Here is a 24,767-nt window from a genome sequence, read left to right on the forward strand (position 1 = left end):
CTAATATTTGTCAGTCAAAATCAAAACTGAACATTACATTCTACAATTTAGAAGATTAATTATTATGGAACCAGGATGATATGATTTCCTGGTTTATCTCGTAGATACAAAGACTTATTAAAACTTCTCGAGCAAGACAGGTTGTGACCAATTCGTCAATTTCAGAGTGTTGCATTTGACAACTGCTTTCCCTGGGCCTCACAGTGGAATTCCATTTCAAAGTGTATCTTCAGATAAGTCCCCATGGCTGAGTTTAATTACATCTGCTAGTTCTGAAAGTAAGGTGACCTGCATGTGGACCTAGTGTCGTTGTACATGGTTTTAATCCTCCATTACACTCACTAATCTTTTACTTTTAATGTACCTATAGAAACCCTTTGGATTTATTTTTACTCTGTCTGCCAAAGCCTCTTCATGCCTTTTTTTGGCCATTCTATTTTCTTTCTTAAGATTCCTTCTACACTCCTTGTCGTCCTCCTTCAAATTCTCAGCTCCCTGCACTTTTTACCACTTGTACACCTTCCTTTTTCTCCTAACCAAATTTCCAATATTCCTCGAAAACCAAGCCTCCCTATGACTTCCAGCCTTTCTTTTCATTTCAGATAATCCATTGACATTGATGGTTGGCATTAGAAAAGGCAAAAGGCTCGCAAGCTGTAGAGGATTTGGACAGCTATAATCAAAATGAGCTGGGAGGGACCAGGAACAGGAAAATGTCAAATTGTCAGGGCCTGACAGAGGCATTGGAGGTGGATATGGACAGAGTTCAGAAGAAGGGAGAAAACATAGAGTCAAAAAAGGAAAAGTATGAGCTCTGTAAGTTAAACTGACTGAAAAGTTTGTGTACAATGACAAGTTTGATGAAGGGCCCTGAAATGTTATCATTTTCCCTCTCCATAGAATGTTACCTGTCCTGCTGAGCATTTTCACCTTTCTTCACCTCTATTTACATATGTACTTAAATGTGTATGAATGTGTGTATGTGTCTGTGTGTGTGTGTGTGTGTTTTTTGTTTGAACAATTTACTATCCTTGAAAACTATGCTCAACCTTTAATCATTCGTATGCTAATATATTTATCATGATTGAAAACATTTTTGCTCAAGCAATCATGCTTGAAATCCCCACAGAGATTTTAAGATCTGTATGTGAGTTGCAAAACATCAAAGAGCAGAAAGAAGAGTACTCTCAGGAGGAGCCCAGGTACAAGAGAATATGCAAGAAATAATTCTCTTTATATCTCAGCAAGAAATAGTACATGCCATCTGTATTTTAGTAAATATATCCTCACTGGAATCCGCCACAATACAGCTACAACTTCAACTTCAGAGAAGGGCAAGGATCGTGTTGTCAGTGGCGATATATCAAGATTACTGTAGCCTTGGATATTTATGCCTTTGACTCCTATCAGGCTGAGGCCACAGATGTTTCCAACATGTGAGACTTTGGTATTCAAAGCTGAGTAGGATAGTCCTGAGTCTGTCTATTAAAAGAAAATTGGTTACATCCCATTACTTCATATAAGTGAGCAGTTACCAGAATTGACAATGTCACCATATTAAAGTTTTATTAACTGCAAATTCCATATGTCAGCTCTGTGTTAAAAAGCATTTACTTTGTCAACAACAAGTGGTTGGTACTCAATCATATAAATTAAATCCTGTCCCCTTATTGCAGAAATTATGCCTTCAGAGGATGTCAATGGTACTCCAGCAAATTTACCTCCTGCATTACTAGGATTTTTTATATCCCTACCCAGAGGAAGTTGCAGATTTGTGGGAGCATGAACCTGCTCTCCCCTCTCAGGATGGCAGCATTCTTTATCCCATCACTGCCTTGTGACATTTCACGCTCAGTTAACTAAAATGGTGTAGACAAAATATCAAAGCCAAGATCTGCTTCAAGTCACCATTCCCAGCCATCTCTACCCTCCTCTCTTCCAAGAAACTAAATACCCACCTGATTAGCTGAAGCCATGGCAGGAGCACAGTGTAGATTAGACAAGAAAAAGTATCTGGAGGTTAGGCATTAAGGGAATCATGAAGGCTGATGAGCCATAGCCATATGAATTTGATCTTCCTTGGATGTATAAAAACTGGAAAAAGAAAATGAGATCAACAGAGCAGGCATTCAAGGAGATGGTTCATAAATCTTAACAATAATATATTCTGTGAACAATAAAGACCTAACAGAAAGATGCACTATCCATGTTTACAATGTACCAAATTGAAGAAAAAGGCATGCAAAGCAGGCCCTAGAATTGGGAAACTATTGGAAACCAGCAAAGAATAACCAAAACAAAACAAAGAGGGAAAAGGTAGGCCATGAGAGTAAACCAGTACACAATATAAAGAACTTTCAGATATATAAAAAAAGGTAGAGAAGCTAAAATTGTGGTGATATGCTATTACACCACTAGGTCACCAGGGGCCACCACCTGACGACTTTGCATATAAAGCCGATCGGAGCTCATGCTTCTCCATTCTGACCTAGGCATGCAGAGGCAAGACCTAGCTGTATATATTAGTTTATTAAAACTCACATTTAACTTGCACTCTGTCTCGTGTGGTTGATGTTAGTCACTCTCAATTTAATAAACTAATATATAACCAGGATGGAAGTTACTTTTGCCCTCACCCACGCTTCCGATTCCACCAAAATCCGATTTAAGGATTTGGAAACGAAGATGGCTCCCATGCATGTGCAACCGAGTATGGACCAGATAGAGAGCTGTGGGACCGAAATCGCGGGGGAGAGAGGGACTCACCCAGCAACCATGGACTACGAGAGGGACAGAAGAATCTCAGAGCAGGTAAAGAGCGGCCAAGAGCCCCGCCTATTAGTTAATTTACCAGAACCGGGACCGGCCATGCAACCCCCTGGGTTCCTGATTTATTATCAAGGATCGTGACAAGCGCGGGTAGAAGGCATACAGCAAGTCACCCTCCTAATCATGATCTACTGCCAGGACTGCGTGGATGGGTTGCTACCCCTGAGATACCCCCAACTAACCCTGATTCCCCAGAGGGGGCACACATTTCCCCAGGACCAAGTGGTCGCATGGGGAAGGGATCAGGCTCGGTGTGCGCCGCCCCCCACCCCCCAGCCACTGAATCAGAGGCTTAGGTTCAGCCAAGTGCTGAGGACAGACAGGCAGGAACTGGACCCCAGAACCCCTGGAATAAGTACGCACTTTGGCCGATGGCAGAGGTCTTTTTTAAATTATGTGGGGGTTGATAGGGAGTCAGAGGAAGAGATGTTAATGCTACTGTTAGCTCAGCTGGGGATCACCCATACTCCCTTATACAGGATGCTAAGTCCTATCAATAGGCTATGAGCACCTTACAGAGACATTATAATAAAGGGCACAGCGAGCTCCACTCCAGACACAGGCTCATGTCAAGCAGGAGACCTAGCAAGGGCGTGTACTTTTAAAGCAGTATCAGCCCAAGAGTATGCAGATGACCTCGTAAGGGACAGCATCGTAGCAGGCATCAGATCTACAGAAATCAGACAAAGGCTGCTGGAAAAAGGAATAGTCAGGCTGGAAGAGGCAGAGACTATTGCGGAGGCTTTGGAGGACTCTAGGAGAGAACTGGAAGAGTATACACTGCTGGACTCATTAGCCCCCTCACAAGAAGAGATATATGAGTGCTCAAGGGCAGCACATAGCAGCAGCAGTCCCACTGGAGCGCTCCAAGTGCCTTTTTGTGGGCAGTGCAAGCATCCCAGAGCTCTCTGCCCAGCTAGAGAAAAGGACCACCAGATTATGTTAGCGTCCAGCAGACACAAAGCTAAAGTAAAATATTTCTGCAGGGTTACACTGGAAATACAGGGCACAGAGTACAAAGAATTTGTTGTTAATTCTTCCATGCCTCTGTGCCCCCATCCTGCTGGGGCTTGACTTCCAGTGCCAATTTAAAAGCATCACGATAATACACAATGGGCTCCTTCCCCCACTGCTCCTTCAGAATAGACGACACTGTAGGCTGACAGCCTTGAACATAGGACCTCCCTGACTATTCATGCACTTCGCTCCCAACTGCACCCCAGTAGCCACCAAGAGCAGATGTACAGTCTGAGGGACAGAGATTTCATTCGAGCAGAAGTCCGCAGACTCCTGCAGGAGGGCATTATAGAGAAGAGCCCCAGCCCCTGAAGAGCACAAGTTATTGTAGTGAAGACAGGGGAGAAGCAGCGAATAGTGGTTGATTACAGTCAGACGATCAACAAGTTTACGCAGCTGGATGCCTACCCACTACCACATATTGTGGACACGGTAAACAGCATTGCTCAGTTTAAAGTGTTCTCAATGTAGACCTCAAGGCAGCATATCATCAGTTGCCCATTGTAGAGCTCGTCGAAAGAATCAGACTTGTTGATCCAAACCAAGGCTTTTATTAGCAAAAGACAGGAGCTCTTCACAGGTGGCCGACCAGTCCGGAATGATCCGACCTGGCTAGGGACACAACCCTTTAAGGCCCAGTCAGTAGGTGTGGCTTAGCTTTCAGCCAATCGCTGTAAGCACAGTCTAGATACTGTAACTATATACTCTTTATACATTGGTGATAGATCTGTACTATCACACCCATTAGAGAGAGTGACCACATATACACAGCTTTCAAAGCAGATGACAGGCTGTATTAGTTTTTTCTGTCTCCCCTTCGGCATCACCAATGGGGTGTCCCTGTTCCAGTGGGAAATGGACTGCTTAGGAGATGAGTACCAACTCCAGGCTGTGTTCCCATACCTTGACAATGTTACAATTTGTGGCCACTCGCAAGCTGACCATGACATTAACCTTAAATGTTTTTTTTTTCAGGCAGCAGAGGAACGCAATCTAACGTATAATAGGGATAAATACATCTTCAGCACTAGGAAACTGGCCATCCTGGGCTATGTGGTGCAGACAGAGAAATCAGCCTGGACCCTGCCCGCATGTGCCCACTTCTAGACCTCCCAGTCCCACACACACAGAAAACCTTAAAGAGATGTTTGGAACTTTTTGCATATTATGCACGGTGGGTTCCCAAATATGCCGACAGGGCTCGTCCACTCATAAAAGCCTTAGCTTTCCCCCTCTGCCCAGCAGCTATCAAAGCCTTCTTATATATTAGGGTCCTGATTGCGAAAGCAACCCTGCAGTCCATAGATGAGATGATTCCATTCCAAGTGGAGACCGATGCCTCAGATGTAGCGCTAGCTGCCATACTGAACCAGGAGGGGCGACCGGTAGCCTTTTTCTCGTGGACCCTACAGGCGTCCGAGTTAAGACACTCAGCAGTGGAGAAGGAGGCTCAAGCCATTGTGGAAGCGATAAGGCACTGGAGACATTATCTGGCATGTAAATGCTTCACCCTTGTCACAGACCAACGATCTGTGGCTTTTATGTTCGACAACCAGCACAGTGGGAAGATAAAAAATGATAAAATCTTGCGCTGGAGGATAGAATTGTCTACGTATAATTATGACATTCTATATCATCCCGGGAGGCTCAATGAGCCCTCAGCTGCGTTGACCAGGGGCAACTGTGTGGCCCTCAGCCACATGTCCCAACTGAAGAGCTTGCACAATGAGCTGGGCCACCCAGGAGTCGCTAGACTGTTCCACTTCATAAGGACCCAAAATCTCCCATTCTCGGTACAAGAAATAAGGATAGAAAACAAGGGCTGTCCCATCTTTGTGGAATGCAAACTGGAGTTTTACCGGCCAGATAAAGCCATACTGATAAAAGCTACTAGACCTTTCTAGCGCTTCAGCCTTGACTTTAAAGGCCTGCTCCCTTCCTACCACAGGAACGTCTATTTCCTTAATGCCATAGACGAATACTCATGCTTCCCTTTTGCAATCCCATGCCCCGACATATCAGCAGCCACGATAATAAATTGCTTGCAATCCATTTTCAGCATGTGTGGATACCCCAGTTATATACACACAGAGAGGGGCGCCGCCTTTATGAGTACTGAAGTCCAGCATTACCTACGGGATAGAGGCATTGCCATCAGCCACATCACAAGCTACCATCCCTGGGGTAATGGACAAGTAGAAAGGGAAAATGCCACTATCTGGAAAACTGTCCTGTTGACCTCAAAGGCAAAAGACCTACCCATGGTAAGATGGCAAGATGTGTTACTGGAGACTTTACATTCTATACGTTTGCTGTTGTGTTCCGCCATTAACACACCACATGACCGTATGTTTTCTTTTTCAAGGAAAGCCACGATGGGCACAGTGCTTCCTAGGTGGTTGATGACATTGGGATTGGCACTCCTCTGGAAGCATTGCAGGCCCCACAAGCGGACCCATTGGTGGAGCCAGAGGAATTGAGGCATGTGAACCCCACTACGTATTCATCGCATTCAGGGATGGATGGGAAGACTCGGTGGCCACCAGGGATCTTGCACTGGCTGGAATTGTGGATGACGCAGGAGAGTCACAGACCCCTACAGATCAGCACGAAGGACGGCAGACAACAGGACAGCCGACCATCACATCACTCCAAAGGGCCCCACCAAACAATACACCCCAACAACCAGTACTCGTATGGAAAGCCCTATACCCCCTCAGCATACTTCCACCCTACAACTGACTAGAAAACCTACACCCTCACAGCCTACCCCCACCCAATGTCAGGACCCTCTGCCCTCAATACCCTCCACTGCCCCTGCCCCAGTACCCCGAAGGTCCAGGAGAAAAAGGAAAGCCCGTCAGATACTGGACATGAACTTACACTGGTGGTGGGGGGGAGGTCAAAATCCTTTAGTGGGGGTGAATGTGGTGATATGCTATTACAACACTAGGTCACCAGGGGCCACCACCTGACAACTTTGTATATAAAGCCAATCAGAGCTCATGCTCCTCCATTCTGATCTAGGCTTGCACAGAGGCAAGACCTAGCTGTATATATAAGTCTATTAAAACTAACGTTTAACTTGCACTCTGTCTCATGTGGTTAATGTTAGTCACCATCAAAAATAAACATCAGTTCCATAGAGAATGAAAGTGGAAAATTAACAAAAGGAAATAAAGAAATTGATTTTAAATTTTTGTTTTGGATCAGACTTTGAAACAAAATAAATTGAATTTTTTATTATCATACACCGAGAAACAATAATAAGCTTTCCTTCACGTGCTATCAAGGCAGGCCAACCCATATTGCAAGTAGTGCAATAGTGAACAATATACTAGATTGGCAGAGGGATGGGATCTTATGCAGGATAAAAGCAGGTGAGAGGTTAGAGGAGTTGGTATATAGGATAAGTTTAAGTTTAATGAGCTAGAGAAAGGCAGGGAGCAACAAAAAAAACTGTTGGGTTAAATTGCACCTATTTTAATGCTAAAGACTTTTCAGGTAAGGCAGATAAACAGTGCAAGGATGAACTCATGTGAATGGGATGTGGTAATCATTACAAAAACCTGGTGAAGAGACGGACAGGATGATTGGGATAGATGATGAATTCAGGAAAGTCAAATTGGTTTTGTAAGTGGGAGGTCATGTCTCACAAATCTGATGAATTTTTTTGAAGATCAAGAAGGTTGTTGAGGGCAGAGTTGTAAATGTATATAGCAATATCATTAAGGCATTTGATAAGGTTCTGTACAGTAGGTTCTCTGGAACATTTGGTCATATGGGATCCAAGATGAGATAGCAGAAGAATATAAAATTAGCTTCATTGAAAAAAGGAGAGGGTGATGATGGAAGGTTTTTTTGGACTGGAAGCCAGTGACTTGTGGTGTACTATAGGATTCAGTGCTGGGCCAATTGCTGTTTGTCACCTATCAATGATTTAGCTGAAAACGTACAAGGCATGATTAGCAAATTTGTGGATGACACTAAAGTGTTTGGTATTGTAGATAGTGAAGATGGTTGCTGAAGATTGCAGCAGTATCTTGATTTGCTGGACTGGTGGGCAGCGGAATGTTTGCCGGACATAGTACAGTAAATACAGAAAGATCAGTTGAGGCAGAGCAAAGGCAATATAATGTAAAGACTGATAAACACAAAATGGAAAAGCTGAAATCTTGAGTGGATAAAGAATTCCTGGAAGATCCTAGCAGGTCAGAAAGCATCCATGGATAGAAATGGTCATTAAATGTTTCAAGACTGGATCCCTTATAAAGATAATTGGGAAGGGAGAATATTATGTATATAAAGGATGAAAGAATATGGGTGAGTGGTTAAGGAGGTGTAAGAGGTGGAGTGAAAGATAGAAGAAAAGATCACTGGGAAGGGGAGGGAAGGAAAGTCAGAGAATCAGAATCAGGTTTATTGTCATGAATATGTCATAAGATTTGTTGTTTTGTAGCAGCAGGATGGTGTAGAACAAGCTGAAAAAGTACTATGAAATTACAATTACATTTTTGAAAATGTAGTACAAAAAAAGAGGAAAAGTGAGGTAGTGTTCATAGTCCATTCAGAAATCTGATGGCAGAGGGGAAGAGGAAGTTTTTGTAACATTGAGTTTGTGTCTTCTGGCTTCTGTACCTCCTTCCTGATGGTAACAGTGAGAAAAGGGCATGGCCTAAATTGTGAGGGTCCTTGATGATAAAGGTTGCTTTCTTGAGGCACCCTCACCTCTTAAAATGTCCTTAATGGAGTGAAGATTAATGCTCATGATGGCACTGGCTGAGTTTACAACCCTCTGCAGCCTGTTCCTGTCCTGAGCATTGGCACCTCCAAATCAGACAGTGATGCAACCAGGGTACACCAGTAGACATTTGCAAGAGTCTTTGGTGACATACCAATTCTCCTCAAATGCCTAACAAAATATAGCCATAATTACATTGACATAACTATCCCAGGATAAGTCTTCAAAGATGTTAACATCCAGGAATCTGAAGTTTCTTACCCTCTCCACTGCTGACCCCTTGATGAGGACTGGATTGTGTTCTCCTAGCATTCCCTTCCTGAAGTCCACAATCAATTCTTTGTTTTACTAATGGTGACTGCAAGGTTATTGTGAAACTGCTCAACTAGCTGATATATCACTCCTATACAAGGAAGAATAAGTAGAGGAGTAGGCAAACAAGGGATAGATTGGGAGTTGGGGAGGGGGTGAGGTTACAATACTAGAAAATCATTGTTCATGCCATTTGTTTTAAGGGTGTTGAGAAGTAATATTATGTGTTCTCCACAAGCTTAAAATTTGGCCTTATCCTGACAATGGATGAGGCAATGGACAGACATGTGACTGTAGGAATGGTTGCAAGAGTTAAAATAATTGGCTATAGGAAGCTTAAGGTTAAACCCACAGAACATGGGTGTTCAGCGAAGAGGTCACCCAATCTGTTTGGTCTCACTGATGTAGAGGAAATAACACTGCGTAACCAAATGCAGTGGATTACTCTCTCTTGTCATTCTCTCTGTCTCTCTTTCTCTCTCTCTCTCCCCACTGATTCCCCCCTCTCTCCATTCCAATAGTGCGGCATCTAATTCCTGGCATCTCCAGCCCAGAATCAATATTCCAATACATAAATAAATTACCCCTATTTTAAACTTTTTTACTCCCAACAAAATTCCTTTTGAATTTAGTCTAATTGTGTCGAGCTGTACCTCCTTATCTTCCATTATTTTCAATGTAGACACAGCATTTGTGCAGAAAAACATTTTTCACTTTTCATTGACCTTGAGGTTCTTTATGTTCTCACAGCATTACTAGATCGAACAACTATTTTGTTCCCTACAGTGAACATTTTATGTCACACATCTTTATGTAGGAGAATCAACTAGAACTGTCAAAATGTTGTTTCCTAACTGCTTGGAGTATATATGTGATTATTTGGTGCTGTATATTGTGTGTGTATGTGTGTGCACCATAGTCCAGAGAAATGCTTTATAATCTGGTTGTAAATGTACAATCAAATGATAATAAACTTGAACTTGAACATGAATCTCTGTTCCATTAGGTGCCTGATTCAAGACATTTCTTGGTGATTCACAGGTATTTTGCAAATTGAATAAATAGGAGATGTAATTTTTTTTAGAATGTCAAGGGAGATGGCGAGATATTCACATGATAGAGATAGATAGTTTTGAAGTTATATGGCTTGTGTTGTTGTTCGTCCTTGGTAGTCGAAGATGACCATGGCTTCAAAGTCAAATGGAAGATTGGTGGCTGTGGGTCTGTAGGTGACTGGTGAGGCCAATCCGGGTCCTGAATGCTCGTGCACATGTGGGACTCAAGTAGGTGGGTGCTGTCGTGGCAGTGGATGCTGTTTGGGCCTTGCACAATGCACACTTTCATTGCATCTCGATGATGTGCCTGACTTCAGCTGCATGGTTTCCTGTGGAGATCTTGCTGCATCAAGCTGGAAGATCAAGGGCAAGCATCTCCTATGTGTTGATGTTAACATCCAGGCCTTTGAAGGACACTTTGAGGCAGTCTTTGTAATGTTTCTTCTGCCCGCACCCCCCCCCCCCCCGACTGACCACTTGCCCTGACACAGTTCTCTGTACAGCAGCTGCTTAGGCAATCGGCTGTCTGGCATTCTGACCACATGACCAGCCCACTTAGCTTGAGCTTTCAGCAGGAGAGTGTCGATGCTGCAGAGCCCAGCTCATTCCAGGATTTCCGTGTTGGGGACTTTGTCCTGCCACCTGCCATCTGATGTGGAGGAGTCTGCGGAGATAGCTCAGGTGAAAGTGGTTGAGCTGTTTGGCGTGTCTGCTGTAGACTGTCCAGGTCTTGCTGGCATAAAGGAGGGTAGTAAAGACCACTGCACAGTAGACCTTCAACTTGGTGGTAAGGCTGAGCCCTCTCTGCTCCCAGAAGTTCTTATGGAGTCTCCCAAAGGCGGTGCTGACTTTGGCAATCCTGTTGTTGACCTCAGCGTCTATGTTCACTGTGTGAGTGAGTATGCTGCCCAAGTAGTTGTCGACTGCCTGGAGGTTCTGGCCCTTCATCTTGATGCACGGCTCCTGGTATGGCTTTAATGGGGCAGGCTGGTACATAACTTCGGTCTTTATGGTGCTGATATGGCTTGTAGCGTGTGTGCTTCTGCAAAGTATGGAAAGAATGTCGAAGTCGAAGAACGACTTATTGCACTGGCAGTTCTGCATATATTCTCTCCCTGCTGCTGCTACAGCATCGGATAGGGTGGTGTTCCTGCCCTTGCTTGTTGTTTCCTGCCATGCAGGTGTTGACCTTGGATGAAGGTCATTTACCCATACAGGTCTGTTTGGTCTCTGCATTCATCAGCCAATTTGTGTATAGGGTTACATTCCAGTTAGCAGGCCGCTCCATAACCACCACCCCCAGAACTGGTGATCAGAGCAATGAGAGCAATGTTCACAGTTTTTGATGGGCTACCTCTGTGTCGCGGGGACTGAGTTAAGTCTGGTTGGCTAATGTCCAGATATTCTGGTTTTAGGCAGTCGATAGTGAAGTTTCTTCCTTCCCACCGATATCCAGCACACATGTTGACCTATTGTGTCTGGTTACTTTATACAGCCCTCATATGGCTGTTTCAGAGGTGTTTGGTGTGTCCCCCTGACTCATAGATCTCTGAGTCTTTGAGGACATAGGCTTTGTCCTAGCTCTGCAGCAGAGTTTGTGGAGGTGCTAGAGTACCCAGTTTATCCCTCAGCTTAGTCAATGAGGTTGTGGGTCCTCTGGGTCCTTGGCGGCAGCCAAGAACTCCCCTGGCATGACCAACAGTGCACCGTATACCATCTTGGCTGCTGAGGTCTTGAAGTCTTCTTTTAGCGCAGTGCAGATCCTCAGGAGGATCCAGGGTAACTTGTCCACCCACTTCGGTCCCTTGAGTCAAGCCATCAAGGCTGCCTTTAGGTGTCAGTGGAACTGCTCCACCAACCTGTTGGCCTGAGGGTGGTAAGATGTGGTATGATGGAGCAGAGCTCCCAGAAACTTGGTCAGCACTACCCAGAGTCCTGAAGTGAACTGTGTACCTCTATCAGAGTTAATATGCTCTGGGTCTCTAAAACTTGACACCCAAGTGTTTATCATTATCCTGGTGCAGGTCTTGGTGGTTGTGTTGGCCAATGGGACTGCTTCTGGCCATTTCGTGGAGTGGTCACTCATGGTGAGGAGAAACCAGTAGCGGCTGCACAATGTCAATATGGACATGGCTGAATCTACTTCGCATTGGCTCAAAAGTTGGGGGGTGGGTTTCCTTGACCTGTGTCTACACTTTAGACATCTGACAGAGTCTTGGCCCACTGACTGCCCTGTTTCCGGAGGCCTTGCTAGACAAATCTACTGGCCACCATTTTGACTGAAGTTCTGATGGCTGGGTGCACCAGGTTATGGACCGTGTCAAAAACTGTCCACCTCTATGCTGCTGGCACAAAGGGATGGGGTTTTCCAGAGTGCCTGGTTACCATGGCCGATGATGACATCCTCCAGCCTGAGCATATCATTCTGTATGCTGGGATCTCAGGGTAATCCTGCTGTGCCCTGGCAAGGGCGAAGTAGTCTATTCGCTGGGACAGGGCCTGGATGGACTCAATCGCAGAGTGAGACAGTGCATCGGCCACCACATTGGTCTTACCGCGATGTGATGGATATCCACGATGACCTCAGATATGTATGAGAGGTGTCGCTGCTGCCTGGCCAACGACACTTTATCGAAGGCAAAATTTAGTGGTTCATGGCCAATGAAGACTCTGAATTGTCTACCTTCCAAAAAATACCTGACTGCCAGGTAAAATACAAATAGATCCCAGTCAAAGGCGCTGTATTTGAGTTCAAGTGGCTGGAAGTGCCTGCTAAAGAAGGCCAGGGGCTGCCACTGCCCTTCGATGAATTGATCCAGTATGCCCCCTATCATTGTGCTGGAGGCCTCTGGACTGGGGTGTACCTGGGGTGTACCATGTCCAGTGCGTCCTTAGCCTTCTGTAACACCTCCAAGGGCTCATTGTCCAAGGTAATGTCTTGACCTTTCACCGCCATGAGTGTGAAAAGTGGGTGCATGATGCAGGCTGCTGCCGGTATGAATTGGAGATAAAAGTTAATCGTACCAGCAAATTCTTGCAACCCCTTCACTGTGCAGAGCTTGGCAAAGCACCAAACAGCCTCTATCTTTTCAGGCAGGGGTTTCTCTCTGTGTCTGTTGATTTGATGCCTCAGGAAGTCATTTCCAACATGAACTGGCACTTAGCAGGGTTTATAGTTGGCCCAAATTCCTGCAGCCTGGCGCACAGTCACCTTCAATAGGTCACATGCTCCGTATGATTGCGGCTGGCAATGAGAATATCATCTAAATAGATAAATGCAAGTGGGAGATCCCAGCCAACCGCATCCATCAGCCTCTGGAAGGTCTGGGCTGCATTCTTAAGTCTATAGGGCATTCTCAGGTATTCAAAGAGTCCGAAAAGGGGTAATGATGGCAGTTTTAGGGATGTCATTGGGATGGACCGGGATCTGATTATAGCCCCTGATGAGATTGACTTTTGAAAATACCCATGCTCCTTGTAAGTTAGCGGTAAAGTCTTGGATATGGGGCACGGGGTACCTGTCAGGTGTGGTAGCATCATTAAGGCAGTGATAGTCATCACATGACCTCCACTTTGGTACCATGTGTGGGGAGAAGCCCGTGGACTGTCAGAAAGCCGTGCCATCCCAGCTTTTACATTTTTTTAAAACTCCTCCTTGGCGAGTATGATCTTCTTGGGGAGAAAGCGGCACACCCTGATGTGGAATGGGGGGCCCTCAGAGAGAATGTGGTGCCTTATCCAGTGCTTTGGTTCGGCGGAGGAAAATTGTAGTGCCACGATTGAAGGGAACTTCGCTGTTGGATATAGTAATGGAGTCGAGGTTGAGAGAAGGTAACTAGGCTTCTTCCGGGGGAGTTGTTTGAAAAGTCCTAGCGTGCTCCAAACACCTCCCTTTGGGATCCATCAGCAGGCAGTGGGCTCACAGGAAGACTGTTCCCAGGAACGATTGCATCATAGCTGCAATCGTGAATGTCCACGTGAACCAGTTGCTGCCAAAGGAGAGGGGGACGGTGCTGGTGCCAAAATTTAGTATAGTGGTACTGTTCGCTGCCCTCCATGCTGGGCCCAGTTTGCTGTGCCAGGTATTATAGGTCGAGTGTGGAAGGACACTTATTTTCCAGAGAGTCCCACATACAGAGGAGGCCATCACGTTGGCTAACTGCCACAGCCATTAACGACAGTTGGTCATGATGTTTCCTTGAAACGTGCAGGGTGGGTGGCATTGACGGGCCCCCGCATCCCATCGTTGGTGATAGTAGCAATACAGTTGGGTCAGGGGGTCCACTTGCCTCTTTGTTTGCTGCAGCCTTGTTGGAGGCTGTGTGGGGAGCCGAGCGATATGCTCCACCGAGATGCCATTTTCTTTCTTCGCTCTCCAGAACATGTCCGCCCAGGCTGTGACTTTCCTAGGGTCACTGAAGTCCTCATCAGTGAGCAAGGGGAGAGCAACATATTTGCCTTCCTCCTGAGGCTGCGGCAGGAAGTTGACGACCCTCGTTGCCGAGTCCTGGTCAAGTGAACTCATCATGTAGTAGTAACGTCTGTCATCGGCGTTGATCTGTCCAAGGTGGAAATGGGCCTCAGCCTATTCAAACCATGCATGTGGCTGTGACACCCAGAAAGGCAGCTTTAACGAAACTGCACAAAGAGCCGTTTGGTCCATTGGACCTGCCGGGGTCACCAATTGTAGCATGTGTGATACCACAAAGTACGGAAAGAATGACACACATCCAAGAAGTCAAAGTTGAAGACTGATTTATTGCACTGGCAGCTCTGCTTATATTCTCTCAACGCTGCTGATGACAAGAGTGATGTCACAGTAGTGCTGGCACAACATTGTGCGGCGTTCCCACCGTTACTGATTGTTTCCTCCAATGCAGGTGGTCAGCTGAGATGAAGGTCATTGGCCCCCGCTGGATTTATGCAGTTGCCGCGTTCGTTGACCAACTTGTGTACCAGGTTGTGTCCTGGTTAGAGAGCTGCTACAGGCTTAATATTAACTTACCAATGATCCATTCCAGTCTCAATTATTAGATTTTCGTGCACAAACTGATGTTCTTATCTGAACCTTGAGGGTATAAGAAACACTCTGAAAGAATATCCTAAGAGGTAAATAAATTTTAAACTTTAGACATACAGCACAATAACAAGCCATTTCGTCCCACAAGCCTGTGACTTCCAATTACACCAAATTAATCTACAGCCCATGGTACATTTCGAACATTGGGAGGAAACCGGAGGATACAAAAGAAACCCATGCAGACACATGGAGAATGTACAAACTCCTTACAGACAGCGTGGGATTAGAACCCAAGTTCCAATCACTGGCGCTGTAACGGCATTGTGCTAACCGATATGCCACCATGCTGCACCTGTTTCCTCTCTCTCCTACTCCTCAGTTTGGGGAAATCTACAAGCCATGGTGCTTGCTCTTCTGCACAAGGAGATAAATTCCCGTCTCCTTTAGAGGAGATTGTCTTTGTGATGTCATATGCCAACTATCACATGGTTTGGAATGGTTCAGAGGCTCTAATCTTCCAGGCAATAATGATCTTCATATATCAATGGAAACCAATCCAAGCAAAGTCATATATCTTTCAACACAACCTATAAAATCTTCACCACTGGATTCATTGCCTTCAGTAAAATTGAGATAAAATCATTACTGCTTATAACATGTGGGGAAGAGGCTTTCTTTTTTTTTGCTTCCATCATGAGTAAGGCCTTGCTTGGGCCCTCTCCTCTTGCTCCTTTGGAGACTGATTTGTTCCGACACCAAATATTTGCATTAATGAAACTCCATTTGACTGCTGAACAAATATCAAAGTACAAACAGATTATTCTGATTGTTCAGATAGTGGACTTTGTCCTTGCTGTTTGAACATAATTTCCTGTCTGAATCTAATACTGTTTTTTGGATTGCATTTACATGAAGCAGTTTTACAGGAGAGATGATAATTATGTCACCCACATGCCTGATGGTAGCCCTGTGTGTTATGTCCACTTCTCATCCTAGTAAAAGAATGACTAAGTTTTTTTTTTATTTGGGAGATATCAAATGAGATGAAATGAGAGTTTATTATCATATTCATAAATACAGATGCAATGAAATTCTTGTTTGCTTCTGTTACATTCACAGTTGCAGTTAGTGCAAAAAAATGTTATTTCACAGTGCATACAGACCTTTGGTGGTTCTGGAATAAAGGTGTTCTGGTTAGGGTAGTATAGGGAGTTTCAAGAGCCTGCAACAGATATGGCAAAAAAAATCCATTCTTGAACCTAGAGATGCTGGACTTCAGGCATTTGCTCCTACTGCCTGAAGGAAGCAGTGAGAAAAGATTGTGATCATGGTGGTGGGGATCCTTTATGATGTTGGCTGCTTTCTTGAGGCAACACCTCACGTGGATGTCATTAATGGATAGAAAGTCAGTGCCCATTATGGACTTGGCTCAATCTGTCACTTTCTGCAGAAAGTTCCTAGGCACACAAATTTCCAAACATGGCTGTGATGCAACCAGTTAATATTGTTTTCACAGTATACCTGTAAAAGTTCAATAGACTATTCGATGACATGCCAAATATCCTCAGACTACTGAGAAAGTAAAAGCATTGATGTATCTTTTGGCATTGTGGTTAGCGCAACACCTTTACAGCCCCAGCGTTCGGGATGGGGATTCAAATCCCGCACTGTTTGTAAGGAGTTTTTTACCTTCTCCACTGTATGGGTTTTCCCTGGAGGTTCTGGTTTCCTCCCATTATTCAAAATTTACCAGGGCTGTAGGTTAATTGGGTGTAAATTGGGCAGCATGGACAGATGGGTCAAAATAGCCTGTAACTGACATATATCTAAATTTACCTTCTTCATGGTTGCCTTAATTTTTTGGACCCGGGGGTGTGGCAAGATGGCATAGAGGCTAGACGTGCAATCTCAGCCTCTCTGGCGAGACTTTTAAATACCCGTTTTTTAACCCTTTGTTTCCAACTTTAAATTTTTTACATTTTAGTTTAAAGTATTAAGGAATTATTATGGCCACTAATGGTAAAAAGACTAAATCTCAAGTTCAAAAGAAAATACATTTTCAAAGTGCTGAAGATTTGGGGCCTAGATGACTTGAAGCAGCCCCAGGCTCAATTTCTTCATTGCCTAAATCCCAAGGATCGACTGTGGAGGCTGAAAAGGAAATGCATCAGGGAGCATTACAATCTGAAGAAGTGTTTTTATTCGTGAATGGATGAGAAGACAACAAGATGCGGGGGGAGACCAGCGGCAACTCCCTGAAGAAGTCGAGATGCCGTCGCTGGGAGACCAGACCCGCAGTAAAACTTTTAAAATGCCTTTTGTTGAGTTGCAGCAGGAGCTGCAGTTACCTTGTTCTGCCACCATGCCAGAGAGAGCAGAGCTGAGATTTACGGATTCACAATGTATAAAATTAAATGTAGTTATTCAAATGTTGACATCTCCAATGAATGACATGGTTCAAATGAATGCTGGTATAAGTTCAGAGCTGGCTGATGCAGGACCTCAGTTTGCTTCAGGCTGACTTCCAGCACAAACATTTTGGCAGTTTCCGCATAACAGGACGTCATGCGCTGGAGAGCTGGCTCTGAATGGGAAACTAAAGCGGCATCGTCTGCAAAGAGTAGTTCACGGACAAGTTGCTCTTGTGTCTTGGTGTGAGCTTGCAGGCACCTCAGATTGAAGAGACTGCCATCCGTGTGGTACCGGATGTAAACACCGTCTTCATTGTTGGGGTCTTTCATGGCTTGTTTCAGCATCATGCTGAAGAAGATAGTAAAGAGGGTTGGTGCGAGGACGAAGCCTTGCTTCATGTCGTTGTCAATGAAGACGTGTTCGGAGAGCTCATTGCTGTATCTGACCCGACCTTGTTGGTTTTCGTGCAGTTGAGGAACTTGGGGGGGCATCCGAGGCGCTCTAGTATTTGCCAAAGCCCTTTCCTGCTCATGGTGTCAAAGACTTTGGTGAGGTCAACAAAGGTGATGTAGAGTCCTTTGTTTTGTTCTCTGCACTTTTTTTGGAGCTGTTTGAGGGCAAAGACCATGTCAGTAGTTCCTCTGTTTGCGCGAAAGCCACACTATGATTCTGGAAGGACATTTTCGGTGACACTAGATATTAGTCTATTAAGGAGAATCCTAGCGAAGATTTTGCCTGCAATGGAGAACAGCGTGATTCCCCTGTAGTTTGAGCAGTCTGATTTCTCGCCTTTGTTTTTGTACAGGGTGATGATGACGGCATCACGAAGGTCCTGAGGCATCTTTCCTTGGTACTCAAGCTGGCAGAGTCTGCAAGGACTCCATGCTGCTGAAGACCCAACTGCGCTGGGTGGGTCACATCTCCAGAATGGAGGTCCATCGCCTTCCCAAGATCGTGTTCTATGGCGAGCTCTCCACTGGCCACCAAGACAGAGGTGCACCAAAGAAGAGGTACAAGGACTGTTTAAAGAAATCTCTTGGTGCCTGCCACATTGACCACTGCCAGTGGGCTGATATCACCTCCAACCGTGCATCTTGGCGCCTCACAGTTCGGTGGGCAGCAACCTCCTTTGAAGAAGACCGCAGAGCCCACCTCACTGACAAAAAGACAAAGGAGGAAAAACCCAACACCCAACCCCAACCAACCAATTTTCCCTTGCAACCGCTGCAACCGTGCCTGCCTGTCCCGCATCGGACTTGTCAGTCACCAACGAGCCTGCAGCAAACGTGGACATCCCCCTCCATAAATCTTCGTCCGTGAAGCCAAGCTAAAGAGAAGAAAGCTAAGTTCAGAATTAAGACATATTTTTAAGAATTAAAAAAGTTCCAGAATGCTTTTTTGGACTGTAAACAACAAGTGACTTCTAACACAGAAAAAGTGTTGAAGGTGGAAAAATCAGTCATAGAATTAGGAGATCGTGAGAAGGAGCTAAAAAGAAAAATAGATTATTTGGAAAATCAAAGCAGAAGGAATAATGTGAAAATTGTTGGTTTGCCAGAAGGTATAGAAGGACAAGACCCTTTTTGTTTCTTTAAAGACTGGATTCTGGAAATATTAGGGCAAGATTTTTTCTCTGGGGGATTGGCACTGGAAAGAGCCCATAAAGCTTTAAGAAGAATACCCTCAGCTGGTCAACCCTCGAGACCAGTAATAATACGATGTCTGAGTTATTTGGATAGAGAAGCAATACTTCGACTTGCAGTACAAAATGCGAGACAACGACAAACCCCATTATTGATTCAGAATTGTAGAGTCTTTTTTTATCCTGATCTGAGTCAAGATGTCATTCAACGTCGATGTCGATTTAATCCAGTTAAAGAAGTTCTGTGGCTTAAATCTTATAAGTCTACTTTTCATTACCCTACAGTGTTGAAGGTCTTTTACGGAGACTATCAATTTCAGTTTTTTGAAACTGATTATGAAGCAATGATTTTTGCTGACTCATTGCCGGATATAAGAGGACAAAGATGTAGCTCATCATTATCTCCTAAAGAAAAATTTGGTAGTTCTGGAAACGGAAGAAATGGCAGAAATGGGAAAAATGGGAATGGAAAGAGTCCACCTCCTTCCGAAATGGGATCTTTGAGACTGGAGTCTTTTGGATGAAAAGAATTTTCTTATTTTATTTTTTCTTTTTTTATAATGATACTTGGGTGTTACTGATTGTTTGGCTGGGGAGGGGAAGATTTGCACTAAGTTCTTTACCAGTCGTCAGCCACACCCAATTTTTGTTTAGGGGATTACTACCATTTGGTAGATTTTTTGGGGGGGTTTTTTTAATTGTGTTTTTTTTAATTTTTTTATTTTTTATTTTTTGTCTTTTTTCTTAGTTTTCAATTTGTGATTTTTTTTATTGGAGAGCCTATATATGTTGATTTGAGTTTTTATATAAAGATATTATTGGTATTTAGTAATAATAGTAGATATGTTGAAGTTGAGGTTTGCTACTTTTAATGTTCGAGAATTAAATAGTCTGATTAAATGTAAGCGAGTCTTGGCGTATATTAAGAAAATGAAAATTGATATTGCCTTTTTACAAGAAACACAATTGAATGGGAAGGAAAGTGTGAAATTAAAAAGGGATTGGGTTGGCTTTGACTCCGTTGTATAATAATCAACTTATTTCTTTTTCAATACATAATCAAAGTTTATTGCATTGGAGATTTAAAGGTGTGGAAAATTTGGGAGATTGTTTTAAAGAGGGTAAGTTTTTATCTTTTAATCAGATGAGGGAAGATTTTGGTATTGATAAGAATTCTTTATTTCTTTATTATCAAATTAGATCTTTGAAAAAATGTATGTTTGGTAGAGATATTATTTTACCTAAAATGACTAAATTTGAGATTTCCCTTATGAAGGTACCAGAGAAGGGTTATATTTCATTTAAGTATCTAATATTAGAGGATGGTATGGGTAAAAAGGTTTGGAATATCTAAAATTAAATGGGAAGCGGATATTGGTTTTACTTTTTCTGAAGAGGATTGGTTAGATATTTGTTATGATAGTGTAACTAGATTAATAAATGCATGTTATGCAATTATTAATTACAAATTTTTACATCACTTATATTTGAAACCTGAAAAATTTAAAAAAAATGGTTTAAAATGAATCAGATTTGTGTTTTAGATGTGGTGATACGGTTGGAACTTTTTTTCATGCTGTTTGGTCATGTACATATACAATCTTTTTGGAAGAAAATTCAATCGTTTTTAGAATATCTGTATAAGATTAAAATAGTTTTAGATCTGACAGTATTTTTATTGGGTAGTTTGCAACCTCTGAAAGGCTTGGGATTAGATAAATTTCAGCTTGCTTTTGTATATTTAGCTTTATCCATAGCAAAAAATGTATTGCTTGGGTTAGGGTTAGGGTTGGGGAAAGATACAAATATGATTGATATTAATAGATGGCACAATGAGATGAAATATTGTTTAATAATGGAAAAAATTACATGTTTCACATGATAATTATAATTTTTTATTAATAAGTGGTTGTTATACTCAGAATATTTACATTTCAATTTACATGTATATTTAACTTTATTTTTAATATTCTTTATTTTTTTATGGCTCTCCTTAGAAGAGTTGTCTGGGGGGGGAATCTTTTCTTTTTATATATATAGATATATATAGATATATATATGTCTATATATATCTTTATATATAAAATGTTCATGTTCCTGTTCATGTTTAATTGCTGTATATGTCATATATTTAATATATATAATTAATAAATAAAGTTTAAAAAAAAATGTTTGGACCCAAAAGAGATGATCAGTATGTGGGCACCCAGGAACTTGAAGTGGTTAACCCTATTGACTGTCATTCTGCCAATAAAGTTAGGTGCTTTGTCTCCTAGCCTGTAATTCAAACACTTTAAAATGTGCATGTAATATAATTTTACTGTATTACATTGATTGCCTTTTCTTAATAGTTATCTGTTTTTCATGGTAGTTAACTGGGGAATATTTCCGGTTTTAAACATCTCACAAGAAACTGTTTGAAGAGGATATCACAATTTATCTTTTGGATTCTTTGAATGAACATGTGGCAATAACATAATAATGTTACCCCACTATTTAAAAAGGGGGGTAGAGAAAAAGCGGGGAATTATAGGCCGGTGAGCCTTACATCAGTAGTGGGCAAAATGATGGAATCCATTATTAAGGATGTAATATGACTAGCAGAGAAGGGATAGACAGAGTCAACATGGATTTACAAAAGGTAAATTGTGCTTGACAAATCTATTGGAATTCTTTGAGATGGTGACAGGTAAAATAGATGGGGGAGAGCCAGTGGATGTGGTGTACCTGGACTTCTAAAAGGCTTTCGATAAGGTCCCGCATAAACGACTGGCTTACAAAATCAAGGCTCATGGGATTGGGGGCAAAGAATTGATGTGGATTGAGAACTGGCTGGCAGGTAGAAGACAGACAGTTGGGATAAATGGCTTGTTTTCTGAGTGGCAGGCGGTGACCAGTGGGGTGCCACAGGGATCTGTACTGGGACCCCAGCTGTTCACAATTTACATTAATGATCTGGATGAGGGGATTGGATGTAATATCTCCAAACTTGCAGATGACACTAAGCTAGGAGGGGTTGTGTGCACAGAAGAGGGGTCAGGAAGCTCCAGTGTGATTTGGATAAATTGAGGGACTGGGCAGATACATGGCAAATGCACTACAATGTGGATAAATGTGAGGTTATCCAGTTTGGTAATACAAACCGGAGGGCAGATTACTATTTGAATGGCAATAGATTAAGAGATGGGGAAGTGCAGAGAGACCTAGGGGTACTTGTACACCAGTCTCTGAAGGCGAGCATGCAGGTACAGCAGGCGGTTAGAAAGTGTAAGGTAAAACATCATGAGATGGGAATGTGTAGGGAGTTACCCTGTACAGGGCAGTAACAAGAAGGGGAGGTGTCCTTGTACTCCTGTTAGGTAAAACATCATGAGATGGGAATGTACAGGGCTGTAACAAGATGTGAATGCATCCTTGTACTTACAAGATAAGAGAGACATTGATGGATTGAGAGGCAGGAAGCTAGCAGGGAAAGGATAGCAACAGTTTTAGTCATTGGACAAGTAATGATATGATGATGTTCTAAGCATGTATCCAAGGGTATAAAAAAATCACCATTTTGCTGATAACGGCAGAATGCATTCTCCGACTAACATGGTTGGTCGCAAGTGTTACAATCCGGTAATAAAGAACAAAGAACCCTGATTTCGACTCAGCCTGGTGTTTGTCTCACTCATTCATGAACAAAGCAGACCTAACAAAAGGCAAATGGTATGTTGGCCTTCATATCAAGAGGGTTTGAGCATAGGAACAAGGATACCTTACTGCAGCTGTACAGGGCCTTTGTGAGACCCCACCTGGAGTATTGTGTGCAGTTTTGGTCACCTTATCTAAGGAAGGATGTTCTTGCAATGGAGGGAGTGCAGAGGCGATTCACCAGGCTAATACCTGGAATGGCAGGAATGACTTATGAGGAAAGATTGCACTCGCTGGAGTTTAGAAGATTGAGAGAGGATCTCATAGAGACATAAAATTCTGGCAGGACTGGACAGAATGGATGCAGATGGGATGTTTCCAAGGATGGGAAAATCCAGAACCCGGAGCCATGGTTTGAGGATAATAGGCAAACCATTTAGAACTGAGATGAGGAGGAATTTCTTTACCCAGAGGGTGGCGAATCTGTGGAATTCATTGCCACAGAAGGCAGTTGAGGCAGGTTCATTAAATTTATTTAAGAGGGAATTAGATATATTTCTTCAGTATAAGTGTATTAAAGGTTACGGAGAGAAGACGGGGTCGGGGTACTGAACTTTAAGATCAGCCATGATCTCGTTGAATGGCGGAGCAGGCTCGAAGGGTCGAATGACCTACTCCTGCTCCTATCTTCTATGTTTCTATGCATGACGATTGTTCATTCTATTGCTGTTATCTCACCCTAACTTCAAATGAGAATCAGTAACCTAATGGTTAAAATTTAACTTTTTCTCAATTGTTATTCTGTCCTTGAAGATCTACAATTGTTAATCTAATTATTAATAGTCAATGACACAATTGTACTCAACATAGTTAACAGCAGAGCAATCACTTGAAACCTTGGCTGCTTATATTTTCTTTATGTACTGTATGGAAATTGAGGCTTAAATATAACTCCTCTTTTAGTCCTGGCTGAAATCAGCAAGTCTATCTGATTTCCAAAAGCCCATTCTTCGTCATTTTTAATGGTTTCTGAATCTTCATGATCACCAGTCATTCAAACATATTTAATACATTTCAGTTTATGACAGCTATCAAAGCTTGGGCAAAGCTTTTTCAGTTTTTGTCTCAATTTTGAGGAGTTTGAGAGGTAAAGCTTCTTCAGTGTGTGTTGGGAAACTCTGCTTTTCCTTGTTACATTGCCAGATCTGACCGTATAAATTTAGACAAGGGATGACTGACATTGTGGCCTTGTTTTTTTAAAGCTTCTTAGTATTCTACGGCTAGAATAAGATGACAACCAATACAATATCTTTTAAGTTTTTTTAAAATAATCTATATTTAGAAAGCTTTCAGGAAAGGCTGCATATATTTATAATTTTCTCTCTTCCTGACTCATCTGCAGAACAATCACTATTTTTATGTGTTCCAAGTGCTACTATATTGCTTACCTGAAGGCAATAATCACATGGATATTTGTCATGTAAATTTGACCTTGGAAATTGCTGAGGCTGTATAAACATCTGAAGGATTTGTGTTTGGCTGCAAAGGACGGCTTCAGAATATTTCTGCAGTCTAATATATTCTCCAACAATTATTATTCACTTTAGTTTCTGCACACAAAGAGATAGAACTGGTGATACCCACAACAGGAAATTTATGCAAGCAGGAGCACTGGCTATTTTTGTAGCATTATCATCTAGCTCTCAGTGAACACAACAATCCTTTGAAATAAAATCCCTGATTTTGCACTTTAGTCGGTAAGCATAACCTAACCTTTTGATCATCGCATGAAATGGCACTGGACTTTTACTCGTCTTAAAAATCCACAGTGCTGGCTGTTCAGTTCCTTATTGATTTAACACTTTCTCAGTAGTACCTTATAGGGATATAAATTAAATCAATGGGCTTTGTAATTATATGGATTGTATATAGTCATTGGCTGGTAAAGGCACGGGCTGGGCCATCCCCTGATGACACTCTCCCCTGGACTCCTTCCCTGTGGCCTATGCCATAAAGGTTGAGCCACCTCTCCCTTCCCTGACTTCCCTCGCTTGGATCCGGGCCAACTCAAGACTTCCATACAATAAAGCCTATCGTTACCCT

General features: G+C 42.9%; 1 long non-coding RNA gene across 2 annotated transcripts in view; it reads right to left on the reverse strand.

Moving 5' to 3' along the window:
• Positions 1-636: 636 nt before the first annotated feature.
• The window catches only part of LOC138751459 (uncharacterized), a 28,665-nt gene continuing 4,534 nt past the window's right edge, over positions 637-24,767 (reverse strand). Inside the window, exons 2-4 of one of the 2 annotated variants that reach the window (XR_011349951.1) lie at positions 24,113-24,274; positions 1,959-2,094; positions 637-1,482 (exon numbers count right to left, since the gene is read on the reverse strand). This is a non-coding gene — a long non-coding RNA (uncharacterized lncRNA). Of the gene's footprint in view, positions 1,483-1,958; positions 2,095-15,244; positions 15,423-24,112; positions 24,275-24,767 lie in introns of those variants that run through there. The other variant, XR_011349952.1, reaches the window with a different exon arrangement.

Source organism: Narcine bancroftii, chromosome 1 (genome assembly GCF_036971445.1).
Source record: "Narcine bancroftii isolate sNarBan1 chromosome 1, sNarBan1.hap1, whole genome shotgun sequence".
Taxonomy (NCBI): domain Eukaryota; kingdom Metazoa; phylum Chordata; class Chondrichthyes; order Torpediniformes; family Narcinidae; genus Narcine; species Narcine bancroftii.